This window comes from Typopeltis vanoorti, chromosome 22, assembly GCF_054136105.1.
Source record: "Typopeltis vanoorti isolate ZY-2024b chromosome 22, IOZ_Tvanoo_1.0, whole genome shotgun sequence".
NCBI lineage: Eukaryota > Metazoa > Arthropoda > Arachnida > Uropygi > Thelyphonidae > Typopeltis > Typopeltis vanoorti.
In genome coordinates this window covers 44253744-44266809 of record NC_143570.1, presented here as the reverse complement: position 1 = coordinate 44266809, position 13066 = coordinate 44253744, and the positions used below count along the sequence as shown (strand labels likewise).

At 34.2% G+C, this 13066-nt stretch overlaps 1 protein-coding gene across 1 annotated transcript in view; it reads right to left on the bottom strand.

The window, feature by feature from the left end:
• The window catches only part of cnk (connector enhancer of ksr), a 221522-nt gene that overhangs the window by 53037 nt on the left and 155419 nt on the right, over positions 1-13066 (bottom strand). The window lies entirely within an intron of this gene.

Below are 13066 nucleotides of genomic sequence, written 5' to 3'. Positions count from 1 at the left end.
TTTAATGAAGCATCCTGACTGTTTTTAATGCAATCTAGACCAAAAGCTACAGGAAACATTTGACATTAAGTAAGCAGCCTGTAATAATGAGCAGACATGCAGGATTTGTATAGATGATCTAATGTTGTCCACTTGCATGGACAATACAGGAGAATACACATCAAACAATTATCAGATTACTAAGTTAATGATTGATAGGGAAATCTAATGTCAGTCTGAAATGTTAGGGAAAAGGATGATTTAATTTAATTAAGAAAAAATTGATCTTTAAGTATATGATAAAAAATACTTTATGCAGATATCCAAGTGTATTCAAGATATAGACCATTTATGATCATTTTATTTTTTATTAAGTGCCACATTCAGTGTTTTGTCAAAAATATTATTCATACAAAAAAACTAAAGTGATTCCCAAGAAATATCTATATTATGGGAAAAAAAATAATAATAATAAAAATTATTAGGTTAGTTTAATTAGTTTAAACACTACAGTTGTATATACAAAAAAAGCCTACAGTGTGCGTGTGCATTTGCTGTCAATAACTGAACAAGAATGAAGATGAAATTCAGGATATTAATATAACATTATATTAATAATAAATATAACATTTACATGCCCAGATTAATAGAAACTGATGAACTGCTAAAATGTATGCATCCTGGGGAAGTTGAATAGTTACAACAAATCCAACCATCATAAAAATGCATCAGATATATACAAATATGTTTTATTGTCAACGTATTTCCATTGATATAGTTGACTCTCACTAAAGCAAACACCTTTATGGATCAGTTTTGACTAAAATTTTTTACATGTACAATTGCCATGCTAAAAACATGGTGTAAGAAACTATCCACTATAACAAACTATTCTTCTGGTTCCTAGGCTGCAGTGAGAGTCAACTGTAATTAAACAACATTATTTATATAATGTATGCAAATAACAGCTAATTTTAGTAGAGTAAGCTCTTTTTCATGCCACATTCATTAGTTTGCATTAAGTTTATCACTGCACATGAATGGCTAACAGTTTGTAATTTACATAAGTGAATTTTTACACATATGAAACAATATTTGCTGTAATGATTTCCTGAAATTTTATAACATACACAATTAATTGTTCAGAATACATGGAACCCTAATCAGTAAACTGGAGCAGATGGGGATAGATATAGGGTTGGTGAAATGGATAGGAGGGTGGTTGAAGGAGAGATACCAGAGAGTGGTTTATTCAGGAGTGGAGTCTAAAAGACGGCTTGTGACTAGTGGTGTGCTGCAGGGTTCTGTTCTTGGACCACTGCTTTTCAATTTGTTCATCAATGATATAGGAAAGGATTTGAGAGGAAGTGTTCACTTGTTTGCTGATGATGCAAAGTTGGGTAGAGCAATTGTGAGTGCACAGGATGTCAAAATTTTACAGGATGATTTGGATAGTTTGGAGGACTGGGCTAGGAAATATGGATGTCAATTTAATGTGGCAAAGTGTAAGGTTATGCACTTTGGGGTGAAAAGAATAGCAGCAGTATATCGCATTGGTGGAACCATACTCCAGGAAATTGATGAGGCCAGGGATTTGGGAGTGCTGGTGGATAGGGAATTGAAGTTTAGGGGGAACATTGCAAAAGTGACTAAATCAGCTCATTAAATCACTTGGCTTCTGAAAAATACTTTAACATGCAGAGACAAACAAGTTGTTGTTTGTCTCTGCTGAGACAAACAACAACTTGATAGCAGGTCTGTGGAATGAACCTTATGAGAATAGGTTGAAGATTTGTGGGTTGCAGAGATTGGTCGATAGGTGAAGGAGGGGTGATATGATTGAGACATTCAAATTACTGAAGGGTTTCTATAAGATTGATCCAGAAGATATTTTTGAAAATATGACTGGTGGTGGGAGGACTAGGGGCCATGCATGAAAGCTGGGCAAGAGCGTGGTTGACAAGGGTGTTAGAGCTAGGTTTTTTACTTGGAGAGTGGTGAATGAGTGGAATAAGCTTCCAGAGTCTGTTGTGGGTGCTACGACCGTGAATGAGTTCAAGGCAAGGTATGATAGATACTGTGTCAATGTCGAATAGTTGTTCTTGACATGATGTTAGGGCCTCCCTCGATGAGTCTGTCGACTCCTTGGAGTTGCCCGGAACAATAATAATAATAATAAATATATATATATATATATATATATATAAATAAATTAAGAATTACCGAAGGCCATCTGATCTGTTCATATTTGGATGATGTAAAAGGGAGGGGACTGAAAAGTTTTGATAAACACTTAGAAAAAAAAAATTATATTAAAGCAACTGATATAACCACAAGAAAGAACATATCTTAAACCGCTTTAATCTCCATGTTTCATCAAAATATAATAATTTGTTCTTTATCTTTTATGATACACAGGAAGAGCTGCTTTAACATAATTTTTGTTCTAGGTGTTTATCAGAACTTTTCAGCCCCTGCCCCTTTGTATAAAGGTCTAACAACTTTATATAGATGTTCCATAAAGAATATATTCCTGAGTAAAAATTCAGTTTTCTTGCACAAGAATGTGTGCATAGTACAGATGGCATGTTCAGCCAAGAGTGCTCATGCTTATGATACTGGATACAACATTTAAGTTCTTCATAACAGACAGCAGCAGACCTACCTGACTGACCAAAATAAGACAGGCCACAAGAGCAACGAATCTAGTAGATACCTGGAAAGTTGAATAAAGAACGTTGTCCTTAGGTGAAGAAAAGAAAGTTGAAATTTTCCTGATAGAATAAACATTACTATATTGATAGCCCTCAGAACTTTTATAATTACTTCAGATATTCCTTTAAACATAAGAGGAATGCAAGAGATTTCTTCTTGAGACACAGAGTGTGTGTGTGGGAGGGCTAAAACTGTTGAATACTTTGGCAATAAAGGATCCACTGAAACCATTTTGTTCAAAAAAAAGCTGATTTATTATAATTTAGCTCTAGGAATAAATTCTCTACAAAACAAAGTATGAATGTTGTACAACAAGATTTGATAGTTCTGATTTTTTTGACTAAGATGATGTGACATAGCATGTATATAACGCTCAGTATAAATCCCTTTCTGCTGAAAAATGCAGACTTGGCCACCATTAATGCTATTTTTTTGCTTTAACTGTCAGTGATCTCTAGCTATACATATAACAGGACCCTAACATGTAATCCCCCCACAACATACACACCACTACCATATATCTGTATACTCCAGATGACTGACCTTAATATGAAGATCAAAGTGTCAAATAATTATCTTGGTTTATATTAAAGTTATTACTCTAACACAGTACTGATTTCCATAATTTACCACAATGAAACTTTTCTTTTTGGGAAACTTGTGGTTCATTAAGGGGGATGGAAAGTGCCTATTTGTTACATAACACAGGAATTTACATAGTATGTTTAATGCAACTAGTGTTACATTTAACATGAAATCAGCTTTTACATGCACAGTCAACATAATAATATTAAATATAGGATTTTTTCAGCAGTATTGAAAGCACTGTTTCATTATAATGAACACTTTATCCAAGTGTGAGCAAACAAAGTTTGCACCTGAAAGTATCTTCAGGACTGGGTTAAGGTGGTACACACCAGGGCAACTCGTTGCAAAGGTGGAGCAAGCTACCAAGCGTTGCATTTGTTCATCTTCAGGACTGGGTTAAGGTGGTACACACCTTAACCCAGTCCTGAAGATACTTTCAGGTGCAAACTTTGTTTGCTCACACTTGGATAAAGGATTAAACTAAATTTATTATACTCTAACCAAGTGAAAAATAAACTTTCAACATCTTTCTCTAAATCCAGAGTAAATTATTAAAAAAGGGTGGCACACCAATTGGCAATTCCTATAGGTAGAGATGACCTACTAATGCTTCTGCCTGATATCTCCACTTGGGCCTGGCTCCCACTGAAGAGACCTCAATAAAGGTCGAAACTAGTCTGGGTAGTGGCCCTTCCCTTAATGCATAACATTAGACATATCCGCAAGGAGATGTGTTTTGCATTATAGGAGATATAGGAGATAGGAGTGTTGGTAGCTTGCTCCACCTTTGCAACGAGTTGCCCTGGTGTGTACCACCTTAACCCAGTCCTGAAGATACTTTCAGGTGCAAACTTTGTTTGCTCACACTTGGATAAAGGATTAAACTAAATTTATTATACTCTAACCAAGTGAAAAATAAACTTTCAATATAATGAACACTTTTGATTATTTCATAAATAATATATTCTGCCAACTTGCCATGACCTTTTCTTTTAAATTGCACACATGAGGATTGAAAATTAAAGTTAGAATAGTATACTATAATTTTCTGATGCACTTGTGATCAGTCACATTTAATAATCCGCCCCACCTCTTTTTTTTCTAATTCAAATTAAATTCATTCAAATGTTCATTTTAAACTTTGCATTTGTTCATCTGGCATTACAAAATTAATGTTTTCAATAGTTATTCTCTGCAGTGGAGTTGTTTCCATTTCTTCTTAACATGACATTGCAGTTTCTGAATACATTATTTAGAAATTCTAGATGAGGTGTTTTTTTTTCTTTTCTATTTTTAATTAGAAAATATTATGTAATTTTCACATACAAGGACATTTTTAAACCTTACTTAAAACTGACTTTCATGTAATAAAGAAGAGATTGCTATATTGTATTAATAGATGATGTTGCCTCCAGTTTGAATTAATTACTGTAAATAATGTAAAAAATGTATTTTACATGACACCAGAAAAGTATTTTGAATGTGTGAATTTTATTTGTCTGCATTATAAATGATGATCAAGAGAAATTGCACAACTTTAAAATCTATACTTATACCTTTATAACTTTAGTTTCAATATATGTTGCATAATGCTATGCAACATATATCCAAAAATTCAACATGAGGATGGTACAAAGAAGTTGCATTGCTCATGCAGATAAAATGAAAGGAAATGAGTGAAATCTGTTTGGGATTTTTCTATAAAGTGAAAACTCAAAGGCAACTAAGAAATAGTGGCTCTTTTTGGATGCTGTAAATTGTAAATGCATTCTGAAAAGAAGGACATTGAAAGAACTTTTAGAACTGTTGTTCTATATTGAGGACATCACCTTCTGAAACAGAAATAATTATGAGGAACAAATGTACTACCCAATATCAACAGTGACATGACTCGTTTCTTGGTATGCTTATAGTGAGGTACGAAAATAAATAAAAATTCTTTAATAAAAAGAATAAAATAAAATCGTTTATTAGTTGTGTGACTGTGGTGAAAGAAAAATATGATTTGATGCATTTTTTAAACAGAATTCCAATTCTTTAAATATCAATTATTTTATTATTGACTAAAAAAATGTGGGGAATATATTTCTTGCAGATACTGCATTGTAGTTGACTTTCTGAAGCTCTCTCTCTCTCATTTTGACTATTATCTGTGTGATATGCATTGCAAATCTCCAATGTGATTTGCACAACCACTGTCCTGTTTTTATATTTATGTGGAAATGTAAGTTGTGCATAATGCACAGCAACTGTTATTTTTCACCCATACTATTACAGATGTCATTACTGTATCCAGTGTTCAAAGTACAAATTCTGCACATCTTAAACTCACATAAATATTTTTCTTTTGTGAATCAATTGCTAAATGTGAGGAAAATAAATAAACTGTTTCATTTAAGTAAAATTATTACAATATAAATCATAATATGATGCAAGTTTAATTCTGGAGCAGTAATACAGTAAGTTCACAACGTACATGGATTTGAGTTATGTGGATTCATACATATGCAGTTGCTGAACTTCAACTTGCAGTCTACTATCAAGCACCACTCTGAACATAACAGAATGGTGCTTGCTAGTAGACTGCTTTCTTAGTAAGCTGATGTATAGCATCATAGCCATTTTTTTGTTCCTACTTTGAGCTCAAGTTCTGTCTTGTTAGTGAACCTACTTAGTCAATAAAATAAACCCTAAATGTTTGTCTGAGAAATGTAAATGGGATGATAATAAATGTATGTATTCACAGTGGTAAGAAGAGGCATGCTATAATTATGGAGATGAAAGTATGTATTATTAAATGACATGAAAAAGTATATATTAATATATAAGTATATATTCTATATTAATAGAAGAAATGGAAAAAATATTGCCAATGTGGACTAAAGAGACATGCAACAACAAAGGCTGATGAGTTCTATTGTTTACATGAGACCCTAAATGCTACCCATTTACACATGCTATAAACTGATTCATGAGAAGGAAGAAAAAAGAGCTGTGGTATACTTTTGCAGTAAATATGCATTAGTACAGACCATGTATGTAATACTGTTTGCATTGGTTTCTTAAAATTACATATTCTTTTTATATTTATATGCTTGATAGGATACTGAATAAACTTTTGTTTTCTCCAAGTTTTCTTTCATAAGCAGAACTTGCTTAGTTTTTAATTATCCTTTGAAACAAAGATAAATATAAAAAAAGGCCTGTATTTAAGCACCACTTAATACAGAAACCTTCAGAACCAGTTAACTGTGCAACTCAAGGACTTACTTCAGTTGCAGTTAAGTTGAGATGATGACATTTATTTTGTAATGTCTTGGATGTCACATAAGGTAGAGTCCAATTAAGATTAAAAACCTTTTACATGATCATCAGCATTCAAGACTGCAACAGCAAATATAACTGCAGCCTGTAATTTTCTTGGTCTAATTCAGGCCACGAGGTGCTTATTGATTTATACACATAATTCGAAAGATGTTTGATGAGCATTTCCAACAGCACAATCAGTCCAGTGATTTTTTTTTTTTTAATTACTTCTCTTCTTTTGCAAAACAAGGCATATTCTTCTCTTCCATGCTGTTCATCTCCAGCAGCAAGTTTCTGACAAGACAGCCATACCAATGTTACGTCTCTAAGACACTTACACAGCCTACCATCTGTTCTGATATAATGTACAACAGGTTTAGAACTTTTCATATGGATGGGATTTTTATATAATAAAGGTTAAATGATTGTGAAAAACAATCACAACATCAACAGAAATAAATATAGGCACTATTGATATAAGAAACAATGGAAAATAAGTAAAACAGGCAGAAGAATTACAGAGAACATAACTAATTTTCGAGACCAAGTACCAAAACCAGTGAGATCCTTCTAAATAAGAATATTCTTTATAAGCATTAATGAAAGGAGGAAAGGAAGGATTATCTAAACAACTTCTCTGATTAAAGTAAATTTTAAGTAGAATAAAGTGGAAAAATTTTAGAATGGGAAATTAGACAGTGAATCTTATTAGTACCTATAGACACTCAGATGCTGCAGAGAAGAAATGAAAGTTTTCAAGTCATTAGAGATGTTTAATGAAAAAGGGTAAAGCTTGTTCTTGTTAGAGATCCAAACAGAAGAGTACAAAAAGAATACAAGACATAAAAATGCATCCTTTGAAATTTTGAGAAAAACAGAAATGTTAATGATAACAGTGAAGTAGCTGTTAGTTTTCTATTTGAGTCATGAACCTCACTAACTACGTAATTCAACACATGAGATCTGTGTGTGTTGTATGAACTAAAACACTGTTGTTAGTAATGTCCTCAGATTGTCTCCCCCCCAAAAAAACACTCCCATATCAAAAGCATAGCAATTTTTTTATTATTATTATTACATGACACCTCCAGGGAGTCCAATGACTCATGTGGCTGGTGGAGTCCACCACTCCACCAGCCACAACTGCCTTCATCATCTACACCAATGCCATCTACCGCTGACCACCACCACTAATATTTTCACAGACAATCACAAACATCCATGCCCACAGCAGGATTTGAACCCGCAGCCTTTTTGGCTGGAGAGTGGACATGCTAACCACTCAGCCAACCAGGTCGGCAAAAAACTTTACAGAGCCTTAAGTAACTATGCATGCACAGAGTGTTGATTATGATGAAAAGAAGTAACCCATTTAAAAAGAAACACTGATATTAAAGTTTTTAAAGAATCAAACGTAACAGTCAAAGCATTTGAAAACAAGAACCACCAATCACAAACTGAGTCAAAATCTAAAGAAAACAAACTAAGTCAGAAAAACCATGTGGTGAAGTTAGCCACAGGCATAAAAAATTAAGGACTTCATAGTAAATGCAGGAAGTAAAAGAATCAACCCAAGAAAAGAAGAAATGATATATAAAGTTCTGGTTAGTAAGTCAGTAGGGGCATTTAGAAAATAGAGAAAAATATAGAAAACTGTGTAAAAGTAAATAAACAAAAGCCATAAGCAGATTCTGAGCTTACAGAAGATTAATACCATGGGGTAGCAAATGTTTTTCAGATGTTGGAAAGCACTGAAATGGAAGAGTATCACAAAGGGAATGAGAGATTATAAAGGTGATATATGAACTGAAATGAACATTAAGGATGTCATTATTATTAGTGCAAGGAAAGCAAAGGTCATACTATGCCATATCAAAGGTTACAGCAGTACACAGAGATAAATTAGTAAATATGTTATGTACATAAAAAATTAAGTTATATAGTGCAATATCTACATAAAAATAGAATTCATAATCAAATGTGTTTGTATAAATTAATTCTGTGTAAAAATTTTAAAAATAGTATTTAAATTGTCCGAGCTGAATAACATCTGATTGAGTGTATGTAGCTCGGTCAAATAAATCAAAATTTCATTTCTCTTATGCGAACTGTGAGCACTCCACCAGAATATGAAAATTGGTTGTATTTTTCACACATAGTAGGATCAACAGCTGTCAGTAAATAAGAATGTGTAAGATGACTATGGCCTATGCATCGTCTAGCAAGAAAAAGTTCCTCTCTTCTGTTTCTGCATTAACTCACCTGCCAATGCTTAATCCAGTGTAATTTATTTTTCAGTGCTTCCTACCATGGTTACTACCACTGGGCAATTAGCTTTGATCTTATAAAATGTCTGTACAGGAAACTGTCAAATAGTACATGACAAGAGCATGAGCTGATCTAGCAGCTGCATCTGCAGCCTCGTTTCCCATAATTCGTCAATGTGACTGGGAATCCAGCACAACTGAACATAAAAATTAAGGGTCTTCATTTTCAATGACAGTTGTAAAACTACACAAAGCACTGGATGCAGATTATACACAGAAGAGGAGATGGCCTGCAAAGAACTCAATGAGTCTGTCTGTACAAATTACATTGTTGGCAGATGTTTTCTATTATATGCACAAGTGCAAGATGAATTACTGCAGTCAAGTGAGATCTGGTTGAATATAGTAATGTCAGGAAACTCAGCAGAAAAGCCAACAGAGGTCTCAGATCTTGAACTATCAGTACAGATGGGCAAAAAATAAAATGGATGCTCTATGTGCATTAAACAATTGCCAGTAGACATGCTGGAGTGTAAACCTACCATGGAGAAATGTCTGTTATGTTTGGTGCAGATAATGTGACATTCATGCAAACAGCTTGCATAATCTCTTTAACATGCATACCAAAGGAACTGGCAGTCTGCCATGTGCAATACTGAGCTTCCCAAAAAGAAAAGATACTAGTCGATGTAGGATGCTCTGGAAGGGAGTTTAATTTTAGGACATAATTAAGAGACAACTGTTTCCATTTAAGTGATGGAGCTGGTTCATTTGCTTCAACACAAAGACTTTCAGTGAGCAATACGTGAAAGGCACCAGTAAATATTCATATACCCTGATGAGGAATGGGATACGACCATTGCAGGCTTACCTGATTTCCAGAACCCATAGACTTCAGACCCATAATCCAGTTTAGAATGTATAAATGCTAGGTAAAGATGAAGCAACAAAAATCAATTTGCAACCCATTCAGTAGAGAATAAAGTGTGAAAGAGATTCAATATTCTCTTGAACTTTTCGGTCAAAAGGTGAGTCCCAAGAATTTCGCTTCTGTTACTACTGGAATAACAGTCTGTTGCATTCCTAACTCAGGATCTGGGTGAAGAGTGCATTTTTGGCAGAAGTATACACAGACACTTTTTTCTGCTGAAAACCAATTACTAAGAGCCCATAGAGGAACACAATGAAATGTTCAAGAAGTTGTCTTTCAGTTACCATTATTGTGAAGTCATCAACTTATAGAGCATTGCCTACAGTGGGAAGTAGTAGTTCAGTGACTGAATTAACTTTGACAGCAAAGAGTGTCAGACTTAGACAGGGCATTGGGAGACACCCTCTTCTTGACAATATGGTTGAGATAGCTTACTTCCTACCTGGACGACTCAGCTAGAGATATTAATAAATTCAGGAAAGTGACCTCTGAGGTCTAAATCAGAGAGGTCTTTTAATGTGCCATATCTCCATAAAAAATATATAATAAGATGTTCTTGTTTCAGGAATACATCTCTTATACAAGTTTCTAAATAGAACAAATGGTAGAAAATCATTTGATTTTCTACAAAATGTCTACAAAAACCACATTGTGTAATGGAGAGAAGATTTTTGTTTTCTAAACACCAGAGAAGTCTGCATTAAGCATTTTCTCTAATATTTTACAAATGCAGCTGTTCACAGAAATAACTTGATAATTGTTTGCTTGTGTTGGATCCTTTCTGGTTATGGGGTAGTAATGAGAACTGAGTTATGTCAAGAATCCAGAAACTCTTCCTCTGTAAGTATTCTGTTATATAGTAAGAGAAGGAGATCCATAAAAGATGTTTTTATCATCTCATAATGGATGTTATCAGGACTTACTTGTTGGGGTGAGACAGTAAAATAGCTTTTTAGTTCCTCCTTAACAAATGGCTGATTGTACAGCTCTAACCCACTGGTGGAAAAGCTTAGCTGCTGTTTCTCTTGTTGCTCTTTCAAATTTTAAAAATTCAAGACAATATGAAGCTACTGCTGAGATTCTGACAAAATTTTCTACCAAAGTATCAGCAACAATGTATCCATTATGTTCCCAGGTAGACAAATTATGTGTTCTATATCTACCTTTCTTTTTCTGGATTTTATCCTATACAATTTTTGCACTGGTTGTTTGATTAACCAATGATGTAAATTGGAAAACCAAGATTATTTTTGACTATGACATCTCCCATAACATATTTTGGCCTGAGCATATTTAAAAGCTATTAAGTTTGATGTGGTAGGATATCTACAAATATACTCCATGTTCTGTCTTAATCATATATATATATATATATTTTTTTTTTGGCTGCTTAGCACTTTGGATAGAGTAAAAATCTGTTACATACTTTCCTGCTTCATTCATAGGTGTTTGACTGACTGCTTTAAAATTAAATTTTGCAAGATGAGAAAAAAGTATTCTTGTTAGTCTGGTACATTTTCCACATGGGTATTCATGCAGGAGAACATGGTCCATGTGAAGACAGTGCAAATAACAGGAAACAAATTGCTTTCATAGATGTTCTCTTCAACATCCCACAGATACAGTGAAAAATGGCAGGGGGAGAGCAAATTGTAAGATTGCAGAATACAAGTGGGTAGGCATATGAAAGATGGTACTGATTATTATTAAGATATGATAGAACCTTGTCCATTAACTTCACCCATGAGAAGTATGGCAGAGGCAGTTGCAGTATAAAATTATCAAGTTCAATCTCATTTAATTCATAACCCAGTGGAAAACATATGGAACATACTATAATAAAAATTCCAAGGATATGAGAATTGCTACTAGCCTCAGAGGAATATTAAGTTGAGCATGATGGAAAGGCTCATTACTGTCCACTAGGTAAGCTACTCAACCATGAGCAGGACCATCTCCAGTTCTATCCTTAAGAACAATGGCAAAATTCCAAAAGGTAAAGTCCTTAGAGTTCTAAATGTTTCTTGCAGACAGAGACAAAAAGGCTTGTGTTTCTACAGCAAGATCCTTTTGCCCAACATTGGTTGAATATAGAAGAGAAATATCTCAGTCTTCCCATAAGTTTTGTTTAGCTATTTTTGCAGGTGGTACATAACTTTCTGAAATTTTTCGCTGTATTTGATGCCACCTGCTGACTTACATGCCAGAAATTTTCAACAATTCACTTCAAAATTTGCCTCTTTAAAACTTTGATACATGAAATTCAGATTATTTTACCCTTGCAAACAAATTCACCACACACTGAATTCCCCCCCCCCCCACACACACACACAAAGAAACAAACCTTGCAGACTCAGTGGCAATGTCTGCAGGGATAAAAAAAAAAAATGAATTTCATGATATACTCGATGTTTAAGAGACAGCTTTGAAAAAGAAAAAAACCATATTCTTTTTTTCCAAGGCTGTCTTTATTAACATCGTAGACTTAATAACTAAGAATGTTTAATCATTACTTCCTATATTTCACCAAAGCTAAATTAGCAACTTCAGGGATTAATACACTGGTATTAAATACATGCATACAATGTATTAATCCCTGAAGATGCTGATTTAACTTCAGCAAAATATCTCATCTCTCATCTTCCCTTTACCCTATTTTACCTTGCAGTGTTGAAGGTTTATTAATCATCGGACCTCAAACCATTCACAGGATAAGGTGGTCAGCCCTACGCCCTGTTGTATCCTGTGTCCTGTAGTGTTGAGTTCTCAAGGCCAGTTTGTCTGCTTTGCGGGATGAAAAACCCTACTATCCACACCCAAGACTGGCTAACTTGGCTATGGCTGAGGAAGATCCTTCAGCTCCTCACGTCACTGACAGGAATCGAACCTAGGAAACTCCTTCCTCAGGCATATGGTTGCGAAGCACACAGCCACTAGGCTAACTCAGCAAAATATAGGAAGTAATAATTAAATATTTTTAGTTATTATCAAGTCTATGTTTTTAATTTCCTTAAGCAATATATGATGCTGGAGAATCAACGTATAAGCCTAAACACCAGGATATCTTACTTTCAGTACCATGGTTTTTAGATATTCTGAAAGATAATCTAAAAACCTTACTTGAGAGGCCAAACATGGAACTTTTTTCAAGCCATTTTAAGGATGATGGTCTCACACTGATGAAAGTTATCTACCACTATATAATGCAAATGTCCATGCTACAGAGTGATTTCAACCCACAGCCAGTTAGAATGAAGGCATTACCTGCTCAGTTGGTAAT